Genomic DNA, 12,896 nt, shown 5'->3' on the forward strand with positions numbered 1-12,896 from the left:
CCTACTCCCCCAAAATACAGCCCCATAACCACCCGACAGTAGCCACCATAACCCATATCAGTACATTATAGCCCTATCCCTCACAGTGCAGCCCCTATCCTCTATAGACACAGTATAACCCTATCCTTCACAGTGCAGCCCCTATTTAACATAGACACCACAGATGCAGTAGAGCCCCAATCGCCCTCACAGTGCAGCCCCTATTCTCTATAGACAAAGTATAGCCCTATCCCTAACAGTGCAGCCATATCCCACACAGTGCAGCCTCTATCCTCTATAGACACAGTATAGCCCTATCCCTCACAGTGCAGTCCCTATCCTCTATAGACACAGTATAGCCCTATCCCTCACAGTGCAGCCCCTATTTAACATAGACACCACAGATGCAGTAGAGCCCCAATCGCCCTCACAGTGCAGCCCCTATTCTCTATAGACAAAGTATAGCCCTATCCCTAACAGTGCAGTCCCTATCCTCTATAAACACAGTATAGCCCTATCCCTAACAGTGCAGCCATATCCCACACAGTGCAGCCCCTATGCTCTATAGACACAGTATAGCCCTATCCCTCACAGTGCAGCCCCTATCCTCTATAGACACAGTATAACTCTATCCTTTACAGTGCAGCCCCTATTTAGCATAGACACCACAGATACAGTAGAACCCCAATCGCCCACTCGCAGTACAGCCCCAATCCACCCCCCCAGTTTGCAACTGCTTTTCTGCTCACTCAGTGCAGTCCCTATCATCCCCACTCACATTGCCCCCTTTCCACCAGCTTGCCAACACACACACTACAGTCCCTATCCCCTAAATAATCTAATGGCTAAAACACTCAATGCATATTATATTAACATGATGGTTTCTCTTGAATGAAGAAACAGCTAATTTGACAGCAATCCCCATAATATATATTCTGCGTGGGCGGGATAAGCATGGCTCCTCCTTTTGATGTCACTGATCAGGAGCTTATAACGGCAGCATTTTCTGTAAACTGCTGTAGGTAACTTTTAAAGTGATGGGAAACAAGGAACCTCTTTACACTAGGATCAATGCTAAAGCATTCATGATTATTACTCAGTATCTGTGACGGACCGCCTGGCACCCCGACCGGGTACCTCCGTCAATTGCTGCTTCCTAGTACTTGTGAGTACCGTAAGTACTGCGCTGGAACACCATAACTACTGCAAACCCCACGAACCGCCGCAGCTGGGTTGGGATCTCGCCGTCTCCTACCCACCCTCGACCCAAGACCAGGATCCAGCTTCCAATGGGTAGACCTCTCTTAGTACAGAGAGCGTAGCAGGAACACACTCTTACAAGAGCTAGTGATTATTCCCTGGGGAGTATAGTAATTATAGCAATCCCCAGAGTGTAGTTCTCCAATCCCCCAAACCTAAACCTAGACTTCATGAAGGTGCAAGATGATCTGAGCTTTAATGGTACAGGTTGGCTTTTATGGAATTCTACAGGTCAGAGGAACACCCCCTGGACCTGATGGGGCACAGGAACACAAAGGACACAAACCAATCAGAACAAACATACAGTCTGTGACACACCCATGTACAGCACAAAATCCCTCCCCTCTGCTTGGGAGATAATTGAGTAGTTCTGTAAGTAACTCAATTATCTGCAGGCAGAAAAAACACATTTTCACAAAGTTCAGAAAGTACCCCAAAACATAACATCCCTGGATAGCCCTGATCTGGGTGAACAACATATCCAAAAATCACCCAGATCAGAGCAGGGGTTCAAAAGTTTCATGGAAGTCTCTTTTTGACCGGCTGCAAGCATGGCTTCATGCCCAAAACAGTTCTAGGGAATTAGGGCCAGCGGTCAGTTTCTCTTTGTGGAGTACAAAAGTACTTACATTACACGAATGGAGCCTTTTAAAGTGTATTGGGCAAGGTATATTGCTGGGCCCATAGTCACAGGGTAGGGGGCAAGCAAGCAGGCCCCTCCAAAAACTCATGGCAAACACACAGAAAAAGGGGAGTTTTTTTTCACGGTATCTCTTTAAGGTATCATTACCCCTTTAATGTTTTGCATCTGAAAATTGCACCTTGCTATAAATGTAGCTGTATTATGAAGCCATACTGAGCTCCTCATCTTGGTTCCTTTACTAGGTCTGAATTATATGCTTACTCTGCAGTACACTGTTTTCTTCACACCTTTGCAATTAAAAAAAGATAAAAAGTACAGGTTGGCTATCAAAGTGTGTTTATGAATGACTCAAGTGATGGATATGTCTTGCCATCTGTCTGGGGTCCCCTCCACTTCATGTCTCTTGTGTGCAGCTGCACGCTCTAAGTAAGGGTGGCTTTCTCACAATGCTGCCCACTTGTTCCTATAGCAACTGCCAACCCTGCAATTTTAATTATTCAATACTGAACAAAAAAAAAAAAAGAAAAGAAAATAAGGACGTGGAATGGAAAGAATAAACAGTTTTTATACAATATAAAGAAATGTGAAAAGAAAAACATGACTTGACTCTTTCACTGCCTACCGTCATTAGCATACCGCAAAAGAAATTGCAATTATTATTTTGTTTTTATAAAACCTTCACACATTTAAAATCGGCTAAGATTTAATATTTTATCACTTTAACCTTTCCCACCTTGATTTCTTTATTGGTCAGCCTGCTGTCCGCCAATCCAACCTTGATGATATCTTAATTTAAATCCAGAATCCTGGTAACACACACATCATTAAAAATCCCTTGACATTTGCATAGTCGCCTTATCGGCATATGCATAACCCACACCATTACCCATTTTCCAATAAAACACTGACACTATGATTTTGGCAAAATTATATCACAGCTTTATTAATTGTTAACAGTAAATTTAAAGGTCATTGTCAACAGCATGCCAACATCGGCCTGCACAATTTCCATCTTGCATTTTACCATTTAAACCCCCTGACAATGACCCACTCCTACATAAACATAATACCCAAACATTGTAACACCATGTACTTAACATTGAACATATCACCATTGCCACCAAAGGGCCCCACAAGTGTAGGGGCATACCGAGACACCCCTACACACCCAGGTTCGGAGCTACCGACGAGCTTGTACAACTTTACTCTCCATCTCCCACCGCCGTGACCAGACGGGAAAAACCTGAAAGCAAAGGGAGGGTGGGTGGGACAACCACAGGTAAGTGCAACTTAGATTAAAATGGCCCCTAGATTTAAAATGGCCCCTTATTATAATCCCCTTATAACTCCACCCCACTTCCATTTTCGTTGACCAATACCCAGCTAACTGTAATTAGGTGCCTGTCTCCTAGCAATGTCAAGGCCGACTCCCCTTAGCTACGCTGCTCCATGGGCTACATTAATGTTTTCCAATCTAGTAATGTCTACTGTGATAAGGATTGGTGTTTTATATGTGTGGAACTCGGGCACTAAATAATTATATAAATAGATTGTATTGGCAATAGCAGCTGCAACACTCTATGGGTTATCCTATGGACCCAGAAATCAAACAGTAAACAAAAAAACACAATGTGTTTAAACAGGCTTTAGGTGATATTACCCCTTTCTAACACAAAAAAGTGTAAAGTGCAGCGCTAAAAAGAGGTAGAGCTTACCCATGCATTTAAATAATGTTTTCATACACATGCCGGGAAAAGACAGTGAGAAATATAATAGTGTAATAGTATTACCGAAATAAAAAAATTGTTCTAAAAAGGGAATGCTCACAACATTATTACCGTGGTATTAACCACTTTTCAGGTGTAGTTGAAAGCTCGATTCTAGTTATCAGAATATTCAAATTTGTATTTGTAGTTTTCAACGTAGCAATGACTGTCACCTTGACCGAGGATCCAACTGTAGACTTGTCCCATAGCACTGACTATAATGTTGAATGTAGCATTGGCTGTAATCTTTCTGTGGGATTGATTGCAGCCTGGAACACAGTATATTATGTGAACATGGGCCTTGACCGTACCCATCACCTTTTACAATGACTGTAGTCATGACTTGAGCCTTGGCTTTATCTCACATACAGAATCTGCTTCCTCATGAGAACACTTGGATTCCCTTTCCTTAAATCTATCAATGTTAGATCTACTGTGTGATTTAAAAGGGTCCAGAAGTGGTATTTGGGCATCAAGAATGCATTTGGAAATAAATGTAAATTAAAAGGCTAATTATCAAAAAGGATACGATAGAAGTGACATATTCATTGCTCTGTAAAACCACTAAACATTACCTAGGTTATGGAACTTATGGAAGTGTTCCTTTAAGCTGTTATTATAAAACCATATCTGCATGCGGCTGACAGCCCTCTGCAGTGCTTCCATGCAGCTCACACCTACTTAAATCTTCTTTTCTTAGAGTTCCCAGTGCAGTTGCCCTTCAAAAAGAAAGAAGTGGCATGGAATTTAAAGACGGCAACTAGAAGAGGCAGTTTGTACTTTATGGCTGTGGCTGTAAGATTTTACAGGAGAATGCTGTACTAACAAAAGGTCACCTTGAAAGCAGTAAATCCAGATTCAGCTGAATGACTTTTCCACCAGTTCTACAACCTCACAAACATTCTGCCGCAATGAAAAGTGGTCACTGGACCCCATCAGGGTGAACAAGGACAGCTAGATAGAGAGCTTCTCATTTATCAGACACTATTAAGGTGACGGCTACAAACTGGAGAGTTGACAAGTGTATAGGAGCTTGCGAGGCGGTGGCACATTATTTGTAAAAAGTCTGTGTTTATCGTCTGTGTTCAGATTTGTTGTTTATAAAAAAAGTCAAGAAGACCTTGGTCTTTCTTTACCATAGTTAGAACGAGCTTGCACATTATTGTATCAAAATATTCATAAAAAAAATATTATTGTACCAAAAGAATTCCAATTTAGGAGGGCAAGTCTCTATGTTTATTTTTTAGAAATTAAATGAGAAAGGGCACTAGAGCACTCACCTGGTGTGTGTATCTGTGTGCCAGTGTGTGTGTATCTGTGTGTATGTGCCAGTGTGTGTATCTATCGTTATCTGTATCATATGTGTGCCAGTGTGTGTGTATCTGTGTGAATGTATCTATCGTTATCTGTATCATATGTGTGTCAGCGTGTGTATCTGAGTGTGTGAATGTGCAAGTTAGTGTATGCAGGTGTGAATATGTGCAAGTGTGTGTGTGTTAATGTGTATGTATATCTGTGTAAGTGTGCATGTGCAGACCTCCCAGCAATAAAACACCAACACAACATGCAAACACAAACATGACACACAAAGATATCCCTGAGATCCAACTCTTAATTTATGTACAAACACTCAAACACACTCTTCGCTCAAACACCAATACTACACACAAATGTACACCCGCATTTAAAATCCAACACGACATCCAAACACACCACTGCACGTAAGTGCAAGCATAACATACAGACACACCCCTGTATTAAAAATGCTAAAAGGACCGACTCTACACACAGAAGCTCTTGCTCCTAAGTTCTACAATTTGTTTACACTGCAACAAATTGGTCTGCATGGCTGTCATCCCAGAAGGAATCCTCTTCTAAAGATGATGCACAAGAAAGCCCACAAACAGTTTGCTGAAAATAAGCAGACCAAGGGCGTGGATTACTGGACCATGTCTTGTGGTCTGATGAGACCACCATAAACCTATTTGGTTCAGATGGTGTCAAGCGTGTGTGGCGGCAACCAGGTGAGGAGTACAAAGACAAGTGTGTCTTGCCTACAGTCATGCATGGTGGTGGGAATGTTATGGTCTGGGCCTGCATGACTGCTGCCGGCACTAGGAAGCTGCAGTTCATTGAGGGAACCATGAATGCCAACATGTACTGTGACATACTAAAGCAGAGCATGATCCCCTCCTTTCGGAGACTGGGCTGCAAGGCAGTATTCCAAAATGATAACCACCCCAAACACACATCCAAGACGACCACTGCCCTGCTAAAGAAGCTGAAGGTAAAGGTGATGGACTGGCCAACCATGTCTCCAGACCTAAACCCTATTGAGCATCTGTGAGCATCCTCAAATGGAAGTTGGGGGAGCGCAAGGTCTCTAACATCCACCAGCTTCGTGATGTCGTCATGGAGGAGTGGAAGAGGACTCCGGTGGCAACCTGTGAAGCTCTGGTGAACTCCATGCCCATGAGGCTTAAGGCAGTGCTGTAAAATAATGGTGGCCACACAAATATTGACACTTTGTGCCCAATTTGGACATTTCCACTTAGGGGTGTACTCACTTTTGTTGCCAACGGTTTAGACATTAATGGCTGTGTGTTGAGTTATTTTGAGGGGACAGCAAATTTACCCTGTTATACTGGCTGCACACTTACTGCTTTACATTGTGGCAGAGTGTCATTTCTTCAGTGTTGTCACATGAAAAGGTATAATAAAATATTTACAAACATGTCAGGGGTGTACTCACTTTTGTGAGATACTGTAAGTATTACACAAAGATACAATAACTGAATAAACTGCCCATGCTAATTTATCAGGCATAAATTATTTATAGAGCAGTGTGAAGAAGTTGAAGAATTTTGGGTTAATAATACTCATAAATGAAGTGAACAAATATGGAACAAAAACAACATTTGCTGCTACTCAGTGATACAACATTTGGACCATGCACCCACTGATTGCCAAATTAAAGTGTTTGGTGAGTGCTTGTGGTTAGTACTACATCTACGGCACATGTGTCCTTAGCCTGCCACAGCCTTTTAACCACAGAGACCCTGAATTCAGTGTTTGGTTATTCTGCAGCCTCAGATCGTGCATTCCTTTGATTCCTTCTCTGGAGTCTGTATCTGTCCCAGCTTGACATATCCGTTCCTGTGTTTGGATTCTGGATTCTTGTCCACTGGGTTGTTTATTGGATTATGAACTTGTAATTATTGACCTTTTGGCTACAGTGTTGCTACTACTTGGGTGACCATTTTGGATAAAGACATTTATGTTCATACTCCATTCTTTGTTTATTAGTTTTATCTAATTGACCCTCCTTGCCATCACAAACTCTTTTTGAGTCAGGTCCTATTAACAGGTCTTCATTGCAAGTGGTGATCTGCTGCATTCCTGCAGTTGAGTTGCTCAAGGGCCCAATCCTTAACAAATGACACTTTATATGTAGAGACCGTGGAAATTGCTTTCAGTAAACTGAGCTAACCATTACTCTGCTAATAGAATTCAACCCTACGTGTTAGTTTTAGAAGAAAGATAGGATACATTATCTTTGCCTGAATAACAAACAGTATGAGTTCTTCCAGGAGCTTGGATTTGTGATATTATGCACATAACGGACATACTATTGGAAATGGTTTGGAATATCTTTGAGGTCTTAGCACACATTAGTTTGCATAGCAAATATAATGACATATAGCAGCTGTAGTTCAGCATGGGTTCACTAAAATAATATTGAGCATTTAGGTGCAAGCATTGGGCATCTTAAAATATTACTAGTACATTGTGGTAGCCCAGCAAACAGGCATGGCTAAGAAAATGGTGTAGTAAGGAATGACTTGGGGTCTTGAAAATGTGCAGTGATTGTGTAGCTGAGTAGAGACTACTGTTCTCCTAGAGTAGATAATGGTTAGAAGGATCAAATAATTTGTGGTGTGGATGAAGAAAGAAGTGGTGAGGGAGTCATTGCAGCTACACAAGAACATTTAGGGAGACTTGGAGATTCCTGTTTTACACTCTAGTACATATGTGAGAGTAGCAACGAAGAGGCTTTTGGAAGATAATTCAGAAGCTGAATCCTGGCCGAAAAGGAAGAGGCCAGCTCTTTCCTGTCTCCGAGGACACCAGGTAATCATGCACATCCTATTGTGAAGGGTGTTTCAACAAAAATAGAACTTAGATTCACTTTAGCTGTAATTTTTTCTATAGTCGGGATACTCTAAAAATAAAGTTTGTATTCTGCATTCATCAAATATCCCAACGTCTACCCTTTTTTAATTGAAAAACTCAATTTCTTGTATTCATAGTCTGCTCTGTGCCAAAGTGTAATCTGTCATACATACATTCACACTGTTATGCCCGTATTGACCCAATTAAAAGTTGACTTAGGTGGATTTTAAGATCCCTGTGAGTTTTTGGCATAGAACATTCTGCTCAGTAATCTGGCCCCCCGAGATAAGGCTGCAAGATCTTTGAAAGTGGCAGAAGGTTGAAGATGAAGAAAGTGGCAGAAGGTTTTTTTGCTTTTTAATGAAAAAGTGCAATATCTATTTTTTATGGTGGGCAAGTAAAGGTTACAATACTTCTTAAAACTTGAGAAATGAATAGCTTAACCACTTGTCGTGGATTAAGGAAGCCACACAAACTTTAATAAAATGGCTTTGGGTAGGGTTGTGATAGGTACAGTTAATATAAATATCTTAATATTAATTAAAATAAAATTCACATTATGTAATTTCCTATGGATCTGTTCTTTAACAGTATTTAATGAGGGAAAAGTTAAAAACAGAATCATGTTATTCTTTCCAGAATTGCAAGGTAAAATGATTTTTTTTTACTTAAAGTTTGCAATTTATTTTCGATATATCAGAAATTACTATTTCATTTAAAAAAAAAAAATATCTCTAATTTTATGGCTCCCTATTTTTTACAAGATGGTAACCTCTTTCTGTCTGAGCCCTGTTCATACATCGGCTAAATTTAATTTTGCAATCTTGACATAGTCATATGACTGTCATAGTGATAAATCGATTTAACCACAGAGAGACTAATTACACTTTGCCTTTTTGGCACTTTATTTCCCAACCACCTTCAAAGCTTATAATGTTTATAAAATATCTACCATTCCAACGCAACATTACAGCTTAATAACCCACCCGTACCCCCTCCCATGGTTTTCTCTATATCTGAGAGAGAACTACTTGAAAACAAAACATCCAAATTAAATTATCTCTCAGGTACAGAACATGTACAATTATTACACCCCAAAATACATACAACACAGTCAGGTACCCCCTCAAGTCCTATATCCCCGGAGAGCCTGGATCTGAGCGCCCAAATATCAAAATAGCACTCAGATCTCACAAATGCAGCCGAAACTTCACTGGGTAAAGTTCTGACCAACTGCACATGAGACTCCTGCCCAGAATAGTTCCATGAAATTGGTATGAGCGGTTGGTCTCTTTCTGGAGTACGAAAACATACAAAGTACTGAACGTAAAGGTCCATTCCTACACATGTGCCCCTCTGTTCGTATGTATATAATCGAACGCAGGTGGGAGGTAGAAGTTCAGCGGTGTTCGGGTGGTCGAGTGTCGATTGTAGTTACACGCATTCAATGACCAAACACCGCTGCCTGTGTTCGTGGCTCAAGGTGGCCGACGCCACACGTTCGTACATACGGATGACGACCACCCAGCCGACTGCTTAGAACTTTGTGGTTACAATTGTTAACGAGGTGTTGACAGGGGTTATAGAGGATAACAAGCAGCACACGCAGCATATGGATGGTATGGCAGTTCATGGGTTGGTTCGGTGTTTGAATGAAATAAACCTAGACGTTTACATGAACACGGGGAACTGAACAAACACACGAATGGGACAACAAGTTTTAAAAAATCCAGGGACAGTATGGTATGTCACATTACCTTTTGGCCACCCCTGGCAACACAGGTGTGTCCTATTTTACCCTAACCTAATGAATGCCCTAACCTAATGAATGCTCTAATGAAAAACCCATGAGTTGACAGTGAAAGAGAGGAGAATATGTGCATAACAATCTGACAAAAGGAGGGAGGGAAACCAAAAATGTTATTTGAAAACATACAGATAACTGGTTGTCAAAAATAATTTAACTAAAATATACCTTTTTTTGTTATCAAGTCAAAACAAATCACACATTCTATTATCCCAAGTTATTTTTTCTTTCCTTAGTAAATAATAATAATAATATTAATAAAAATAATAAAAATCAACCGACTAAACAAAAAGATTATGAAAAACAGATTCCTTGTATCAGATTACAATTACCAAGATATCGTGAACATACAAATTAGTATTAACTAGTTTCAGCCACTAGATGTCCTATGAGAACTAAGAAAGAAGGACAGAACAACTAGTACGCAACGTGAATCACTTAAACGAAAAAAAAATCTATTTTATTTAGACTTTAAAGGGACACTATAGTCACTAGAACAACTACAGCCTTTTGAATTTGTTCTGGTGAGTAGAATCATTACCTTTAGGCCTTTTGCAGTAAACACTGTCTTTTCAGAGAAAATGCAGTGTTTACATTACAGCCTAGTGATAACTTCATTGGCCACTCCTCAGATGGCTGCTAGAGGAGCTTCCTGGGGCATTGCTGCATACTGTGCAATATTTACATTTAGTGTCTCCACCCTCTGAATGGTGAAACTGATCTTTTCTCATAGAGATGCACTGATTTAATGTATCTCTATGAGGAGATGTTTATTGGCCAGGGCTGTGTTTGACTTGTGCTGGCTCTGCCCCTGATCTGCCTCCTTGACAGCCTCAGCCAATGCTATGCTTTCCTATGGGAAAGCATTGTGATTGTCTTTTATAATCACTTCTGATTATGTCAGCCAAGCAGGGAGATCAGGGGTGGAGCGAGCAGCAACAGGCTGGAATAAAAGTAAGGTTTTGCAATATTTAACGGGACAAAGGGTGGCCAGGAGGGCTAGGTGGTGGTTTTAACACTATAGGGTCAGGAATACATTTGTGTTTCTTACATTAGTAAAAAAAAAATGGTGGAAACCCCAATCCTATCCGTTAGATACTATAACAAGACATAAAAGCTACATGTAAAATATAGTTACCTAGCAATTCATAATTTCGGTATACATATTCATTTGTTTGTGTTCATTAAAATGGTGACAAACATGTATTCCTGACCATATAGTGATAACACACCATTTAGGTGGCTTGCCCCCCATTAGCCCCCTCACAATGGGTTAAAACTCACCTTATTTTCAGCTCTCCACGGGTCCTCTGGCACTGGCCCCGCCCCCTTGGTGACATCATCAAAATTGCAGATTTTTAGCCAATCCAATGCTTTCCCATGGGGTTATATTCCACGTAAGAGGTTGTCTAACTATCACACTTAATCAGATGTACATTGTAACTCCCACAGCCTCAGCCATTGAGCATGGTTGGAGTTGTAATTTAGTAGGGGCAGACAGCTTCTTGCACTCAATTTCATGGGAGATACATTCTCAGCAGTGTGTTCGGTGTTTCTCTTTTCTCCTTCTGATGTCTGCAACTAGGAAGGACAGATGTAAAAACTAGAACTAAGGTATGTTATTTCTTTATTTGGAATCTTTACAGCTAAATTGTCTGAGAGTAAGGAAAAACACCAAAAGGGTTATTTCTCCAGAAGAATACTGTTGGAATTTGGTCAGCCTGAGCGAATATGCAGCAATCGCCCGAATGCCTTTCCTGCCCCTATTTAAATCAGTGCTTTTGCATCCGAACTCTCTACAAACTATCTGATTTGGAACATTCGCAAAGCACCAATAATAATAAAAGCCGGGATTGAATGCGCCGAGTAGTATGCACATTCGCTAATTATCATTCACTCGCTTTTTTGCAAGTGACTTGATCATTTTAATTACCATTTGCCCACTGACAGCACTAGCAGACAGCATGCAAATAGTGGAAAAACCCACGGCAGTGTGAGGATTAATTATGTGGCAGCTGGTCGTTCGGTGTTTAATATATAACCCTGTCTGTGTGTACACCAGGCACAAAAAAATGCAGAAAACGTATATTGGCAGCCAGGAAGAGAGTACATCTTCTGTGTTTATCTCTGTAGTGAAACATTCTTTAAAAGAAGGGATGCAGGTAAAAGTCTTCAGTAAGATGAAGTGGTTATGGTTCTTAAAATGATCCCTTGCAAATAAGTCGATATATGCAGATGAAAAATTCAGTCAAGTACATCACACCTTTATAGTAAATTTAGTACTTAGTTAAGTTTAGTACTTAAATAAACCTAGATATAGAATACATATTTTTAATATAAGATGTGATCATAATTTGCAGCCACCTTGATCTTTCCCTCTACATCTAGATGAGGTAGATGTAACTGTAGCCAGAAACCATCAGGTGGTAAGTATCGCTGTCTAGAATGAACACCAGGTGCTACTTAGCATTTAGCAACTCCTTTGAAGGGAAAGCTGGATGTTTTGGTATTATTTAAAATCAAAGCTTACATTTCTAATCTCCTCTGTGTTCATTATTTTATAATGCATAGATATAAAGATCTATCTTACGTCAACATTCATACTGATATAAACTTTTCCATGTGGACAGTGATGTTTAAAGTAAAACGTATAAACATATTTCTAATGCTATAGTGTTCCCCTAATTCCCTATGTTATAACTCTCCCACCCCCAGTTTACAGTAAAAAAAAAAAAAAAAAGTTTTACTCACCTTGTAGCAATTGCCACGCTGGTCTCCTCGATGCCGGTCTGGCCTTCTTGGCTGAGATAATCAATACTGATCACCTCAGCCAATCCAATGCTTGGAAAGCATTGGGAGGCTAGTTTGCATTTGCAGCTAAATGCAACATTGTGCTAATCAAATTCCCTCCATGAGAGTAATTAAAAAAAAAAAAAAAGAAATAAAAAGAAAATTGTTTTAAAGTTTGTTAAACTGCAGCACTTACACTGGCAAGTAACAGAGCAGGAAGAAGCTCCACCAATCAGGAGCCTCCTATTGTGTGCGTGGATAAGGACGTGTATGTAACAAGGACGAATACAGATGGCCACTTCTTCAAAGTAAGGGTAAACCAGGAGATGTACTGAAAAAGGTGCATTTACCTATATGTAAGAAATATAAAGCGATTCACACAGAAGTTAAACCTTTTCGGGAGCCACTAATTAACGTTTGCTAAATGTTACATTTTGTAGCACAGAAACAATCAGTAATTGATAACGATAGTGGTTAC

Source organism: Pelobates fuscus, chromosome 11 (genome assembly GCF_036172605.1).
Source record: "Pelobates fuscus isolate aPelFus1 chromosome 11, aPelFus1.pri, whole genome shotgun sequence".
Taxonomy (NCBI): Eukaryota; Metazoa; Chordata; class Amphibia; order Anura; family Pelobatidae; genus Pelobates; species Pelobates fuscus.